Below are 16,250 nucleotides of genomic sequence, written 5' to 3'. Positions count from 1 at the left end.
TGCGCTCTGGCCGAGCGTTCCCAGAATACGCGCGGAGGAGGCCGGGAGGAAGGAGATGCGAGGCTTGTGCGGGCGGTGACGTCAGGCCATAACAGACCTCTTTTGAGGCCACTGCCCTCTGGGGGAAGTCGGAAAACAAAACCTAAACCAAGGGCATTCAGAGTGAAGTAGGCCTAAGCGGCGAATGAGGATGTACCTTTTGTTGTTTACTTGGCTGGCAGGCCAGCAGCTTGTGTGGCGGTCACCTGGGCTCCGGCCAAGATGCAGCGAGCTAATCCTTGCACTGCGAGGAAGATTTACGGCAGTTTTCTAGAACACTCTCCAGCTCCTGAGCGAGGACGTCGTCCCTTTCTGGGAAAATAAAAGAACCGGATGTAGTGTGGAAGCAGTGCTTTTGAGGTTCCACAGACTTTAGCCCCGCCCACTCGCACTGAAGTTATAAGGGGTTTTGTAGGACTGCTTTTTGAATGAGGCACAAAACAGGTCGGATCTGATCTGATCAGGTTCACAGTGGGTTCACAGCCCACATGGAGTACCTGAAAGAAACATGGAGTACCTGAAGGAAACCCACCCAGGGAGAAGACTCCAAACTCCTCACAGACAGTGACCAGAGTGAGGGTCAAACCCTCAACCCCAGGCCTTCCAAAGCTGTGTCGCCACCTCAGCTCCAAGGAAACAACTAGGGGCTTTGCCTTGCAGTCCAGGCTCATGCAAGTCCAGGGGATTGAACCAACAACCTTCTGGTCTCAAGCTTGCTTCTCAAAATCTTAGGCCTGATTCGATGCTTCCCTAAATATGCCCTGCCCCCAGGACGTAAGCATTAGGCAGAGGGCAGCGGGAAGAAGGCAGAGGGCTAGGGGCAGTCCCCCCAAGCTCCAGCAAAAGGCGCCGGTCCCATCACCCCCCATGCTGTGCGCACTGGCATGAATCATCATGGCCGCCGGCCTCAGGAGGCTTGGTCCCCTGGGGGCAGAGAGATTAACACACGACAGGGCTCGTTAACCCTGGACAAAGCCTGATGCTAATCCTGCACGATCGCATGGCCTGACCGTCCTCCAACCCATGAGGAGAGAGCGAGAGAGAGGCCTAGTGTACACTAGGACACAAATACACCCACCCAACACCAGTAATCGCGGCAAGAGAGTCCACAACAAACACAGTTTTGATGAGGTCCGGTCTGGCCCGGGGCTCCGGGGTGGGGTGGGGGGTAAGGGGAGCGGTCACAAAGGCAGCGTTGTGGACCGATAGCGGGTGGGATTGATTGCCTGGAGAAAGTACATAAGTGCATGGGTGACTTTCCTTATTCGGGGAGGGGGGGAGGACCCTTACCAATGCATTAGTAGGACATGTGTGGGCTAACCCTGGTGACACCAGTTGTCTCCCCTCCCCCACTAGGGTCCCATCAGTGGTGGGTGGGGTGGTACTGGGTGGTAGTGTCATTTGTAACCTGAAGAGAGGAACCATTACCATTATCCTCTACTTGCACTGAGAGAGACCCTGCCGGGAAAGAATGGGAAAGGGGGGTGGGGGTGGGGGGGCAAATTAGATAAGTGCTGATCAGGAGCAGCTGGTCGGGTTCGATCAATAGCACTGGACCCACACACACACACACACACACACACACACACACACACAGTACAATGGCCACAGATAACATCTGCACCAGAAAGCCAATATGCCTGCCAGCTAACAGAATGAGGCACACACACACACACACACACACACACACACACACACACACACACACAATGCAGGAAAGTACTCTACCTATAAGAGGATTACCCATCCTCCTGCCAGGAGGTGACTGGCACAGGCCAGATGGATCCCTCACAGGTGCAACACGCTGTGAACCAATGGACACTGAGGGAGTCAACTGCTCCGAAAAATGAAGGTTCTGGATATCTGGACGGGGTCACCTAATGCATCAGAGCTCCTATAAATTACAGCTATATCAATGTATATCAGATATGGTACATCAGTACATCCTCACTGTCTTCCAAAAACCTGGTATCTTCAAAACATCAACTTTACAGGAGAAGGAAAAAACTTCTTAACCTTCAATGGAAGTCAATGGAAAATGATTTCATTCCAGGTCATTTTGGAGCGTTCCTATTGGTCCGTTCTTCACAAAATGTTCAGAAGATCTAAAGAGCAACTGCCAGATTCACATTTTCACAAAAAGTGAAAAACATCAAAATTGGTGATGCAAGACTTTTGCAGGACCTCAGCAAAACATCTGATGCTATGGATCGGTATGGATGGGTATCAGGCCGCCCACTCACACGCTGAAAAAAGCAAAAATCATTAGCTCATTTGCATATTACAGATCATGCTTCTGCACTGTCAGCACTGCAGCAGCCACGGGCGGGCAACGCTTCCTGCAGCCCTCATTTAAATGATAGATTTGTTTATATTGGGCGAGAGCTCACCCGTCAGACGGCCTGTGGGCTGAGGGGATCAAAAGTGCTCAGTGCATGTGACTAAACTGAGTGTCTATAAAGCAAATCAATCAGCCACCACCCCCACCACCCGAAATACCCCCCCGGCCGGTTCCAGTTATCCAGAGGTGACGAGGACGGGTAATGAGTGTTACCATGACTGTTACATAAACACACCAGCCATGAGACATAACAGCCAAAATAAGAGATTTCTGATATGCAAATGAGCTTCTCTCTAATCATTATCCGTTCCCATGTTGGAGAAGCACGAGATGTCCGAACTCTATTATCCCCCAGAGGGCAGTGTAGAGCATGTGTATTATCTCTGGTCAGTGTTTGGTCTCATCTAGGACTAGTTTCCCAGTTTTAGCCTTTTAGTTTACTGGTAGAGAGAGAGAGAGAGAGAGAGAGAGAGTTCAGTGTGAAGCTCGCTCGACCATCTACGAATCATATTTCGTGTTTTCTGAGATGCTTTTATCGATCGGCTGTGTGTCGGCTGAAATCAGCCCAAATATGCGATCAGCTCATCCTGAGAGCTGCTCAGATCATATACGCTCAATATTTTGCGAGTTGCTGAGACATTATGCGAGGCCCCGCCGGTCACATGACCCTGCAGTTCCTCAATCGACCACTAGGTGCCATACAAACCTCCCCCAACCCATTAAGGCCAGCACGTAGTAAAACACCACTAACCGGACACCCCTCTAAGAGCACATCACTCAGCCCAGTACAGTGAGTTTCAGCAGAACTAGCAAACACTGCTAATGACACTAAGCTTAACAGTGCGGTTCTTGCAGAACCGAAAGACCCGAAAGTACATTTTATCTTCAGAGACGATGCAGGACGATGCATTCCCAGGTCTAACTGCCTGGCACGGGCGCCGGCTAGCCGATGCATCAGAGCTGGGTACCCGCTGCTTTCCTCCGAGCGCGTTGGTTGCCCGGTGACGTGGCATCTGCGGCAGTTCGGTAGTGCATGTGTCAGTGCTCACCCTCCCCAGCAGTACATGTGATGTGGGGGGTGGGGGGAGAGTACTGACCTAATCTACTGACCTAAAATTGGGGAGGAATATTGGGTAAAAATATTTAAAAATAAATAACTATATATAACTGATGAATACAATTCATAATAAAAAAATAAAATCATTATAATTACCATTTTATTAATATTTCAACTCCAATATTTTGCTACTTTGGCCTCGTCCTCCAACCCTGACTTTCCAAAACATTGTCTGGAAATATTTAATATTATAATTATATTACAGTTATTTTATTTAAAGAGCCCCTCATTCAATACAACTGTAAAAATGCCACAAAACTGAAGAATATAGACATGAGCCCTTTAATTATTTGAGATTAGCCTGGAGCCCTAAACGCCCTCTCCATTTCCAGGGGGAGGGGCGCTCTCCTTCAGATAGTACCTTACACATTCAAACATCCCATTTGATTGAAATGCTTCTCCCTAAAATACTCCAGGGAGTGGTAGGAAAGGTCATGTGACACATCATGTTTGGAGAGCAGCGGGCCTCGACCTGAGGAGTCCACAAACAGCGGGCATCATCACAGCTGCAACGCGATGCCAACTGTCGCGGGTGACAACTGCCCTCACCCATGGGGGTATTATTGCTGTCCTGCGGCAACTGAGCACGGAAGAGTGAGCCTGAGGTCGTGGCACTATCTGGAAAAGCATACACACACACACACACGCACACACACACACACACACTCTCACACAGAGCGGCAGGAAAACCACAGCAGTTCTGGCGCAGCCATCTTGGGTAAACAGTGCGAGCCACGGAGCGGTCACCCTGAGAGTATCAGTGACAGTTGCGGTCCAGATAATCGTACCGCTGCAGACTCCGGTGCCAGCTTAGATGATTATAAATGGGGCCGGTTGTGACATTTGTGAGGTCATTCAGTTCCTCCAGTAATTATTCTGGAGAATAAGGAAGACGGATGGCAGGGCCGTCCAATCGCAGAGGGCCCGGGAGACGGCTGAGTCATTCCCACGTTCCCCAGGCTTCCACGGCAACTACTCGTCACAGTATGACACATGGGTAATTGCTGGCCGTGCAGGCCTCAACCCCAAAAGGCCTGCAGGCCTGAGCGTCAAGGCAGGCAAGACGGCCAGAACTGGGTCACGGAGAAAGATGGTACCAAAGCACGTCCAGAATGCTGCAGGACGTTTGGCTCGTGAAACATCTCCCATGACCTTTAGCAATAGGGCACTGAATACACTGAATACGGGAAAATGAGGTCAGCGCCTCGTCTTCTCGCTGACATATCTCTCTGCCAATCCACGATCGGATCATCCCTGCGTTAGACCCGTATCTGAGGATGACCGAGACTGAGTTTCTCAGCTTTCGTGAGCTCAGCAGAACTGTCTGGACCCGTCAGAGCTTCATTTAGAGCTGGTGATCTGAGTCAGCGTTAAAGTGGAATTCCATTAGGTCTTCAATATCCCTGCAAAATGTAGAGATTACCATGTGAACAAAGCCATTCTGGGCAGTTCTGGTCTATAATGGCTCATTGTCGAGAAACGTACTGACTCTGGTTTCTGTACAGTGGTGGTGAATGGAACCAGGCGTCGGTCGCCATGACTACAACACAAATACAGCCACTTTATTTATTATCCAAATCACCAGTGAACCTAAATGTGTCTGATTTTTATTTAGAATGATGATGATGATGATGATGATGGTAAATTAGAGGCAAATCTAGAAAAAAATTATAATTCTTGGGTACTGTTCGGTCTTACACTGCCATGATTTTATAGACTAAAACCAAAACTTTCTTAAAAACTACTCTAAAACAATATGCCAGACATCAGGCAGTGTGTTCATACCCATATGATGGTTAACAACTTTATGAGAGCAGGTTTTTAGAGGCCTTAAACTTTTAAGATGTCTGGTTCCATTCACCGCCACTGTGAACAACTGCCAACAATGTTGGTCTAGTTGATTTTGAATGGGACGTTTCACACCAAACTCCACTCTGATTGACCTTTCACATAAAACACACTCATTTAATTATGAAAATTATGAATTTACCTTTGGTAAATCGGTCAAAGATGTTTTTTAGGATGGGTTGGCACAGTATGACCAGCAGTTAGGGCTGGGCGATATGGTAAAAATACTATAATCACGATATTTACTGACTTTTTTCACGATATTTATCACGATACATGTGACCACAGACTAAAAACATTAGATTCTTATAAACTACTATTCAGATCCTCTCCTGTACTGAATACAGTGATTTATACTCTATAACATCTGCTGCTCTTCATCTAATTAACCCAGTCTAATTACACTGTTAGTAATGAAACCTGCAGCTGATCAGTGTTTATTAATATTAAGCACCAACACTTATTAAGTCACCTCCATATGATTAGAAAAGCTTATTGTAAATCACCATAACAAATTTAATCACGATACGATAAGATATCGTCAGGTTGCCCAGCTCTAGCAGCAGTTAAGCTGGACTGGAGAGCACTGGAGGGCTATCCGATGTGATAAACTACAGTCCTGACAGGCAACCTCTAGACTGCCTGCATTCGTTTCCTCCTTTTGTAAGATAAGCTCCTGCAACAACGCCCCTACTTTCCTAACCTGCAATCACTCGGGTCTCTCAGAGTTACGCTTTAGCGTGGTGCGATTTGCCCTACCGCACAGGCACGCATTACCGCCGACATGTTGTTTCATGATGTTCCAGCTTAGATAAATTATAGGGAAGCACCCAAATTGGGAACTGAGTCTAAATCCACCTGGATCAGAATCAAAAGAATCAAATTATTTCTGCTGCGTCAAAATCAGTCCAGCGTCCCTTAATCGTACTGATATATTGATCAAGTATTGGCCAAATCTGAATATCTGTTCAATATTGGTCCATTTCTAAAGCGAATCTCAGTCAGTAACCAATATGACAATATGACTGACCCTTTGACCCCTAAAAGGCCTGTACGGTAAACAGGGCATATCCCTCTAATTACTCTCAGAAGACATAAAGTACAGTAAACAATCCTCATTTAACCCCTAATAAGAAGTCTAAGGTTCGAGGGGTTAAGTAGCCCAATTATTCGTCACTAATGTCACTATCAAGCTGGCTATCACTATCAAGTCACGCATCTCCATACAGCAGGCCCAGAGCTACACCCATGTCGGTGCAAATCTGCAGCTGTTGCTTTATAAACCATTTATAAAACATAGGAATTGGGACTAAAACTAAAATCTGGAGCAAAATTACTGAGAAATCTGCCTCTGCAGAGTAGAAGGTACAATTGGTGACAGTCCAAATCCAGTCTTTGTTAGCGACGCTAGCCTGGTATCTAAAGTTCTAGCTATAAAAGCAAATGTCTGATATCCAGCATGTCTTGCAGCTCTGATGGCACCTGGGCTCGGCGATACATCACGCTCATCTTAAGCTAATCCTGTATCTGCACTCAGAGCTGCCTCTAGCCTCCCAGGAAGGGCGTCGGGCACCCCCCACCTCCTGAATCCCAGGTGATGCTCTGAACAGGACATGCCTAGGGAATGATACAGGGGTCAGTGAGGCCGTATGTGGGACTAAATCGATATTTTTAAACAAGCTACACTGAATATTGAGCAGCAGCGTCCTCCAGAGGCCCACCGCTCATAGAGAAGACCGCCATCTTAGGCAGGTAAATATCAGCTCTGATATTATAAGTACTGGTATCTCTCAAATACTCAACATTTTAATGTAAGTAGCGATATCGCCCTAATAGTCAGGATTTCAATAGTAGGATCAATATCAACCGATTATCAAGACTTCAATATTAGTATTGTTATCGCCCTAAAACTCAAGATTTCAAAATTAGTATCAATATCAACCGATACTACAGATTTTAATACTGGTTTCAATATCATCCTGATACGTAAGATTTCAATAGTAGTATCGATATCGCCCTGATAGTCAAGATTTCAATATTAGTATCGATACTGACCTGATCTAGAAGATTTTAATATTAGTATCAATATCACCCAAGACTGAATATTTCAATATTAGTATCAATATCGACCGATCGACAAGATTTTAATATTAGTATCAATATTGCCTTAATAGTCAAGATTTTAATATTATTATTGATATCATTTCGCTACGAAATATCTATATTTTAGTGTCCATATCACCCCAAAATTCAAGATTTAGATTTTCATATTAATATTATCACACCAATACCCAGGATTTCAATAGCAGGATCAATGTCACACGATACTTAAGATTTCAATAGTAGTATCGATATCGCCCTGATAGTCAAGATTTCAATATTAGTATCAGTATCGACTGATTCACAAGATTTTAATATAAGTATCAATATCACCCAATACTGAATATTTCAATATTAGTACCAATATCGACCAATACTCGACCACACCAATACTAAGATTTTAACATTAGTATCAATATCGTCCTAATAGTTAAGATTTTAATATTAGAATTGATATAATTTTGCTACTAAATAGCTACATTTTAGTGTCAATATCACCCCAAAATTCAAGATTTAGATTTTCATATTAATATTATCACACCGATACTTAGGATCAATAAGATTTCAATATTCGGTATCGATATCGTCCTGATAGTCAAAATTTTAATATTAGTATCAGTTTTGACCTGATTGATGGTTTTAATATTAGTCAATCAATATATATTATCAATATGATCCTGATTGTCAAGATTTCAATATTAGTAATGATCATTATTTTTCTAATAAATATCTACATTTTCGTGTCCATATCACCCCAAAATTCAAGATTATCGATTTTCACAGCAATATCATCGCACCGATACCCAAGATATTAGCCGCAGTATCGACCAGTAATACCCCTGAGTCAATATGATCGATACCGCCCCGAAACCCGATGATTCACCGTTGTTCGAGGCTCTGAATGGAGCAGCGTTCCGGAGCCGCCTCTAATCAGAACCGCTGAAGCACTACGCCCTTCTGAACCACCATCACAAAGAGAGACCAGGAGGACCCCCACCCAAGGCCGGCGTTACACCCCGAACCCTGATATACAAAGAACTCAACAGGCTCTCCGGCAGCAGGCCGGCATTACCTTACGCCCTGGACTCGTTCCAAACACTACGAGCTCGTCTCCACAAAGCCCGTCACCGTAATCGCCCCAGGACCCAATTCATCTGGAAGGGCATCAATACCTCGTGGCAGATCACTGCAAAAAATATCGACCTGCCCTTGCCAGCCGTAATCACCCCGCCTGAGCGCCGGCTCTGCAGGGCTCTGAACGAGGCGGCGAGGAGAGGAGGCACTTCTGAGGCGCAAATCTCCGGCTGCCTTTGTGGGGAAGGAGACAGCAGACTGTCTGTCTGCCGGCACATCCCACCGACTGCACTGTCTGGATGCCCCAAATCCTAATATTAGACCCTGACAGGACAGGGGTGAAACTACAGCGGCGTCTCTGAATATCGTGTGTAAAATCGCCCTAACGACCGAGTCCGGAAGATCTGACACCCACCCGCTCTACACAGGGTGGGCAAACCAGTTATCATGGCTAAATGAACCCTTTCCCCCTTTGGCGGAATGAATGGAGCCGTTCGCCTCCCAACTGCAGAACAATAGACCCCAAACGATGGAGATGGAGATGGAGGAGGAGGAGGAGGAGGAGGAGGAAAAAAAAGTTTCAGCAGGCTGAAGGATCTGAAAAAAAAGAGCTCTTCAGCCCAGCAGCAGCGTGCCACCGACCCACCCATACACGGGTCATACAGCGAGAAGCCAGGCCGAGCAGAGGGCCAGGCTCAGCCTCGGCTACAATGACGGTACCGCCACCGCCCAGTTCTGAGCCAGACCTGCATCTCCATCCAGCTCTGAACACCCTGGACATCAGTGCTTATTAAATCATAGATGTGTGTGTGTGTGTGTGTGTGTGTGTGTGTGTGTGTGTGTGAGATGGGGGTGGGGGGGTTAGTACCTACCCTGCTCGAACACACCACCGAGCCGAGCCCTTCATGAGGTTAAATGGGTGTGTTAGTGCAGGGAAAAATGCTCAAATGTTCCGCGCAGGAGGACGGAGGACTATATATGGATGGAGATGCAGAACCGGAGAACCGAGAAACAATGACTGTTATGCTAAAGTCTGCCAAAGTAAGGTCTGGAGGTCTGGAGCACGACGGATAACAGCTAAACCCATAGCATGGTCATCGTTTCTACTAAAAATAACTGGCAACAAGTTCGCTTATTTGATTGCATACAATGAATAGATAGATAGACATGGTTTATATTAGACAGGGAAATGTATTTGCGTGTTAATGGTTATTATTTGGCTGGTAGCTGAACCAGTATGAATTTTATATACATATATATATATACTTATATTTAGATATAGAGCTAGACACATACATACTGGCTTTCCCCAATGTTCTGTAGCACAATGCAGATGGCAACTGGCAGCTGAACCGGTATGAATTAGATAGATATATAGATAGACAGACAGACAGACAGACAGATAGATAGGGTTTATATTAGACAGGCAAATGTATCTGCATATTAATATTTATTATTCAGCTGGTAGCTGAATCAGTATGAATTATATATATATAAATACATATATATATATATAGATAGATACTGGCTTTCCCCAATGTTCTGTAGCACAATGCAGATGGTAACTGGTAGGTGAACCAGTATGAATTAGATAGATATATAGACAGACAGACAGATAGATATGGTTTATATTAGACAGGCAAATGTATCTGCATATTAATATTTATTATTCAGCTGGTAGCTGAATCAGTATGAATTATATATATATATATAAATACATATATAGATAGATAAATAGATATATATATATATAGATACTGGCTTTCCCCAATGTTCTGTAGCACAATACAGATGGTAACTGGTAGGTGAACCAGTATGAATTAGTTAGATAGATAAACATATAAATAGATAGATAGATATGGTTTATATTAGAAAGGCAAATGTATTTGCATATTAATATAGTTTTAGCTGGTAGGTGAACCAGTATGAATTATATAGAGATATATAGGTGGATATATATATATATATATATATATATATATATATATAGATAGATAGATAGATAGATATAAATGTAGATATAGAGGTTTTCCCCAATGTCCTGTAGCACAATACAGCTGCATTTGCATATTAATAGATGTAGCCGGCAGCTCAACCAGTATGAATCAGTTCAATGAATTCAGATCAGACAAAAAACGCCCTCGCAGGCGCTCATCAGATCAGACACACTGTCATATTTTCACTCTTCCTATAATAAATCATAATCCTCCTCTCCTTAATCGACCAGCTACTGCAAGCCACGACCAACCCCCGCAGACTGAGAGTGTGAGAATGACTGAGGGCTCGTACCGGAGCTCCGGCGCCTTTCCTCTTCCAGCTACGCCCAGTGAAGTCGCTCCTATCCTCGCCTCCTCCTCCTCGGTCCAGAGTCCAGACGAGCCGGCGAGAACGTCTACCGTCTACCGTGGGCTTTCCGTCGAGCAGCCAGCCAGGCCGGTGTGGAGAGTAAAACGAGGTCTTAGCAGAAGACAGAGAGAGAGAGAGAGAGGGAGAGAGAGAGGTGATGCACGTCTCCTGCGAAGAATAGGATCAACGCTTTTGGTCGCGGACAGGAACACTCCCACACTCCCTAAGCCGCAGGCGGGCGGCGGGCTGAACCATCGCGGGCGAGGCGGAGGGGGGGTGCGGGTTCAATTCAAAGGCGCGAATGAAAAGCGTAGCGGCTTCGGGTTTCTCCAGCCGTCTGGACCAATCGCGACTGACGACTGGGGTTTATGCAAAGTAGGGATGATGTCATTTTTACCCCGTTTAGAAAGTTCCAAATCCTCCCAACCCCTTTTGCAACCCCCGCAGCCCACCCCGCCACCCCCACCCCCCCCCCCCGCCCTATACAAGATGCAGGCTCCCGCCGTTTCTTTTGTGAAGGACAATGAAGATTTTTACTATTTTACTTTTTTAAACACTAACACAGTAAATCTCCACCATATTTACCCTAATATTCATATTTTACTGCAGGAGGAATTCAAATATAATAAAAAGACACTATTCTGTGGCAGCAAGTGGTTCAGTCCTCCCCAGATCACTGCTGCTGCTGCTGCTGCTGCTGCTGCTGCTGCTGCTAGAGGTCAAGCTGGATGCTGCCTGGACCCACTGAGCCCAGCAGAGTCCAGCATGGCCTCGGCATGGCGCTTAAACCAGACCATCGCCGTCCATGCAGCATGCTGACATACTAGCCCTCTCTCTCTCTCTCCAGCTATGCTACAGCCTTTGTCCTCTGGTTCGCTCTGCTCGTGCTCACCCCCTGTCTCTCTGTCTCTCTGTCTCGCTGTCTCTCTGTCTCGCTGTCTCTCTGTCTCGCTCTCTGGCACTTTAGAGACAAATTCAGACTCCGAGTTTTTGGCATGTCTACTTTTGCCTCGCTCCTCCTCCTTCCCTCCCTCCCTCCCCCTGTCTGCCTGTCTGTCTGCAGGAGCCAGGCCTTTGTGCAGGCTTAGAGTTGTCCTCCTCTGTCTCCCATACAAAGGCTCCCACGTAAGCGTCGCTATTGTAGCACAAAGGCTGCGAAAGGCGCGCTCTCTCACAGGCACGCCGGCCACTCGCTCACTCGCCTCCTGTTGAACGCCCTTCTCGGAGGCCCTGCAGCCCCACGCCGGCATCTGTAACGCAGCACCTCACAGCATCATAGCCCCATGCAAGACCTCTGAAGGTGTCCAGAAGGTGTCCTGCAAGTTGTGAGGTGGACTTGGGTGCCCATGACCCTTGTCGGTAGGTACTGACCACTACTGACCCGGTCTTCTAGCCATCACTGAACCACAGAACCATGGCCACTCGAAGGCCCGTTCACAGGAAGCCTCTTGAGATGGTTCCAGACCCTCCTTACAGCACACACACCCTTCAGCCCACATGGGCTCAGGAATAGAACTAGGTGTGGAACGAGTATCAGCCATAACATTAGAACCACAGCCTGGGCATGCAAGGTCAACCATACGAACACTGCAACCCCAGGGCTAATTCTGAACTGGGCACGTACTATATGTCCCAAAGTTTGTGGACACCCCTTCTAATGAATGCATTCAGCTACTTAAAGTTACGTTTGAGCATCCAGAGCTGAAACAGATGTGCAAATGCACACACACAGCTTGTCTAGTCCCTGTAGAGAGCTGCCTAATGCCAGGCTAGTTCGCTACTGGGAGTACTGTGTAGCCCCAGGGCTAATTCAGGTCCAGAGTAGACAGGCCAACTGGCCACAGTTTGGACCGTTAGCTAGTTTGCTAACATACTGTACTATATTGCCTCAGATTAGCCTTAGTTCCAGAGTAGACAGACCAACTGGCCATTGTTTGGACCGTTAGCTAGTTTGCTAACATACTGTACTATATTGCCTCAGATTAGCCTTAGTTCCAGAGTAGACAGACCAACTGGCCATAGTTTGGATTGTAGCGGTCAGTTATTTTACCAGTATGTTAGCTATTTAGCTAATATCAGTAAACAAACAGACCAACTGGGCATATTTCGGACTGTAGCGACGAGCTACTTTCCTTACACATTAGCTAGTTAGCTAATATTAGTACTGTATTGCCCCTGAGCTAATTCATTTCCCGAGTGGAGGAGATTAGCCAGTTAGCTGGTATGAGTACTGTATAGGCCCAGGGCTGATTCATTTCCCAGACTAGAGAGATCAAGTGAGCATAGTTTGGGAAGTTAGCTATTTAGCTAGCCCCAGGGCTAATTTATATCCGGAGCGGAGAGAGAGCAACTGGGCAGCTACTGGGTTAGCTGCCTTCCTAGTTAGCTGTACTAGTTACTGTACAACCCCAGGGCTCATTCCTTTCCTGAGTGGAGGAGGTTAGCTAGTTAGCTAATATGAGCACTGTATAGCCCCAGGGCTAATTGGGAGGCCATCTGCTCTCTGTGATTACTGTGATTACTGTGATTACTTGTGAGCAGGTGCAGTTTCCCATTTCTGTTGGATTGGGATTGTGAAAAGTGGACGGCGCGTTTGGCGGCGCAGTGTGGAAAAGTCAGCCTTCACCACAACTGCGGTTGCGGTGTTTTTAGCAGCAGCATAGCCAGACCCGCCTGACCCTGCCGTGAATGCAATATTCAGCTTGTAGCTGTGTGGCTCTCTGTATGACGGCATCCTCCTCCTCCTCCTCCTCCTCTCACATTCTGTTCCCCTAGCATCACACACACTATCATGGACATGATCTCAGCCCCATCAACGGGACAAACAGAGGACGGAGAGGGGTGTCCAAAATTGTATCAGTGCATTGTGAAGCATCGCTGTCGGACTATGAGTCAGACTGTCCAATCAAATCCAATCCAATCGCAGCTCAGTCTGACTTACTATGATGCTGTGAATTGCTTCCTAAAGAACCCTATTGTGCTGTTGTGAGGTCAAAGGTCACATAAGAGCTCAGTCTCTGGTGTGGATCAGCGAGGGAGGTGGGATCTGGCCCGGTCCAGCAGGCCACACAAAGGGAGGAAGTGTTGTGGTCCGAGCAGAGTGGACTAGCAGAGAGAGGCAGGAAGAGGACGGGCCAGTCGCTCACTTCCCCCTGACCATTAGAGTGTGTTTGTTGCCCCGTAGCCTCGCTCCGCAGCTGGGCAACACGGCACAAAAGCACTGGCACGGGATCAAATCCTGAGAGAGGAACGTACACACACTCAGAAATACACACACACACACACTCACACACACACACAGACTCTTTCTCTTGCTCTCTTGATCTCTCGCCCAACCTTGAGGCGGATGGGCTAGAACAGCAGCAGGCCCCGATGGGCTCCACTACGTTTAGCCAAGACCAGAAAGCTGAGGCTGCAGTGGCTCAGCACAGGCTCACCAACACGGGACAGCTGAACACTGGAGACACGTAGCCTGGTCTGATCAATCCCTAATTTCTTGAATTTCTGCTGAGGCACCTCACTACAGAGGGTAGGGTCCAAATTTGGCACCGACAGCTTGAATCCGTGGACTCAACCAATCCCAATGCCACCAGGGGGCTCCCAAGAGCACCAAGATATCATGATATATAAATATAAAAAAAAAAATAACAGCGATTTTATATGAATTTATTTTCATAGCTGGCACAGAAATACGAGGCTAATCAGCTCCTGCTGCTCCCACTGTTGGGCAAATGCAGATATGCGCCTCTTGGGTGGGTGATAAAGGCGTATTGCGCAATATCTCTCTCTTATGGCAAATCGCTCCCCCCTTACGTCTGTTCAAAGTTTAAGAACAAAAGAAATGACAGGGGTTAAGTTGTTCACTGTAAATGCAGGGTCTTGTCTGCTGATGTTCCTGAACACGGTTCCTGAACACACCCCTCAGTCTTTAAAAGAGAAAATTAATATGAATATTTTGGAGAGTTTGCTCCTCCTGTAAAGTTCAAAACAATAGCCAGTCTGATTTAAGCTCATTACAACTGATGCTAATGATAGTGGACGTGTTAATGATGTTAATGAAGTGTCTGGTGCTGAGGTGGTGGTATGGGTTGGGGGGGGGCCCAAATGAAAATCTGCTTAGGGCCCCATAAAGGCTTGGGCCGGCCCTGGTCAACAGTTTAATGTTGTGGGGAAGGTTTTTTGGCTCCACTTTGGGCCGTTTGAACAGTACTGCTGACTGTGGACATGCACCATGCCACAAAGCAGAAGTCGCCTCGGGAAGCAGAAGTCGTGGTGGTTTCATGAACATGATGGCCAGAGGTCCAGAGGTCTTCAGCGGCAGCTCTTCCCAATCACCAGATCTGAACCAGTAGAACAGCACTGGGGTGTGATGGTTGGTAGAGATTCAGAGCATGAAGGTGGTCCTGAAAAATCTGCAGGACCTGCGGAACACAGTCGGCACGGATGGACCAGAATCTTAAAGGAGGGATCGACGAGCCACAATATGGACAAATGTATTGGGACACCTTCTAAAGGTGTCCAGGGAAGAAGGCTTTCCACTAGATTTTGGAGATTTGATTGCATTCAGCAACGGAGCGTTAGTTAGTGAGGTCAGGATGTTGGATGGTCTCCACCCCACCTCATGCCTCAGCTCATCCCAAAAGTACTGGATGGAGTACCATCCATCCATCATTTCAGAGAACACAGTTCTTCCACTGCTCCACAGCTCCTCAATGCTGGGGGGCTTCGTACCCCTCTAGCCCAGATGATCTGCTCCAGAGAGTCCTATTCTATTGGCAGTACTTCTTCTCTAGAAGAAGAAGTAGTGCAGTTTAGAGTAGCAGAATGCATTAGTTTGAAGGGGTGTCCACAAACTTTTGGACATGTTGTGTTGGTTAGTGATCCACTAGCAGCAGTTCCAACACAGGGTGGTCCGGCTGGAGGATGGTATTGCAAACAGTTAAACTTGTGAAAGGGAGCGGGGGCAATCATGCAGAAGACACACACACACACACACACACACACACACACACACACACACACATATTTCCCCTTACAGTCCCAAGCAAAACAGCAGCATGAATCCATGGCCTTCGAACCAACTCACACACAGCACCGACACACAAGCACACACACACACACACACACACACACCCCGGTTGCACTTCTCTCAGCCAAACACACACAAAGGAACTGGGTGTGTGTGTTTGTGTGGAAGCGTGCCGGCAGCAGGCACACCCTGCGTGGTACACACACTCCCTCCAGTCCGAAAACACCCAGCGAGTGCTGCACATAAATAATCAACAGGGCTGCCGGAGCAGATGCAGAGCAGCGAATAAAGGCCTCGCAGGTGAGCACACACACTCACACACTCACACTCAGCCCTGCAGCAGCTGCAGCTCTCCG

At 46.9% G+C, this 16,250-nt stretch overlaps 1 protein-coding gene across 2 annotated transcripts in view; it reads right to left on the bottom strand.

Moving 5' to 3' along the window:
* prr36b (proline rich 36b) overlaps nt 1-11,216 on the bottom strand; it is a 37,355-nt gene extending 26,139 nt beyond the window's left edge. The window contains exons 1-2 of one of the 2 annotated variants that reach the window (XM_072675156.1): nt 10,809-11,216; nt 197-351 (exon numbers count right to left, since the gene is read on the bottom strand). The gene's annotated coding sequence lies outside the window, so the exon portion shown is untranslated. The remainder of the gene's footprint in view (nt 1-196; nt 352-10,808) is intronic. The other variant, XM_072675155.1, reaches the window with a different exon arrangement.
* Between the last annotated feature and the right edge of the window lie 5,034 nt (nt 11,217-16,250).

The sequence above is a fragment of the Salminus brasiliensis genome, chromosome 3 (assembly GCF_030463535.1).
Source record: "Salminus brasiliensis chromosome 3, fSalBra1.hap2, whole genome shotgun sequence".
Taxonomy (NCBI): Eukaryota; Metazoa; Chordata; class Actinopteri; order Characiformes; family Bryconidae; genus Salminus; species Salminus brasiliensis.
Note: the sequence above shows the minus strand (reverse complement) of the source record. Positions and strands in the feature narration are given on the sequence as shown.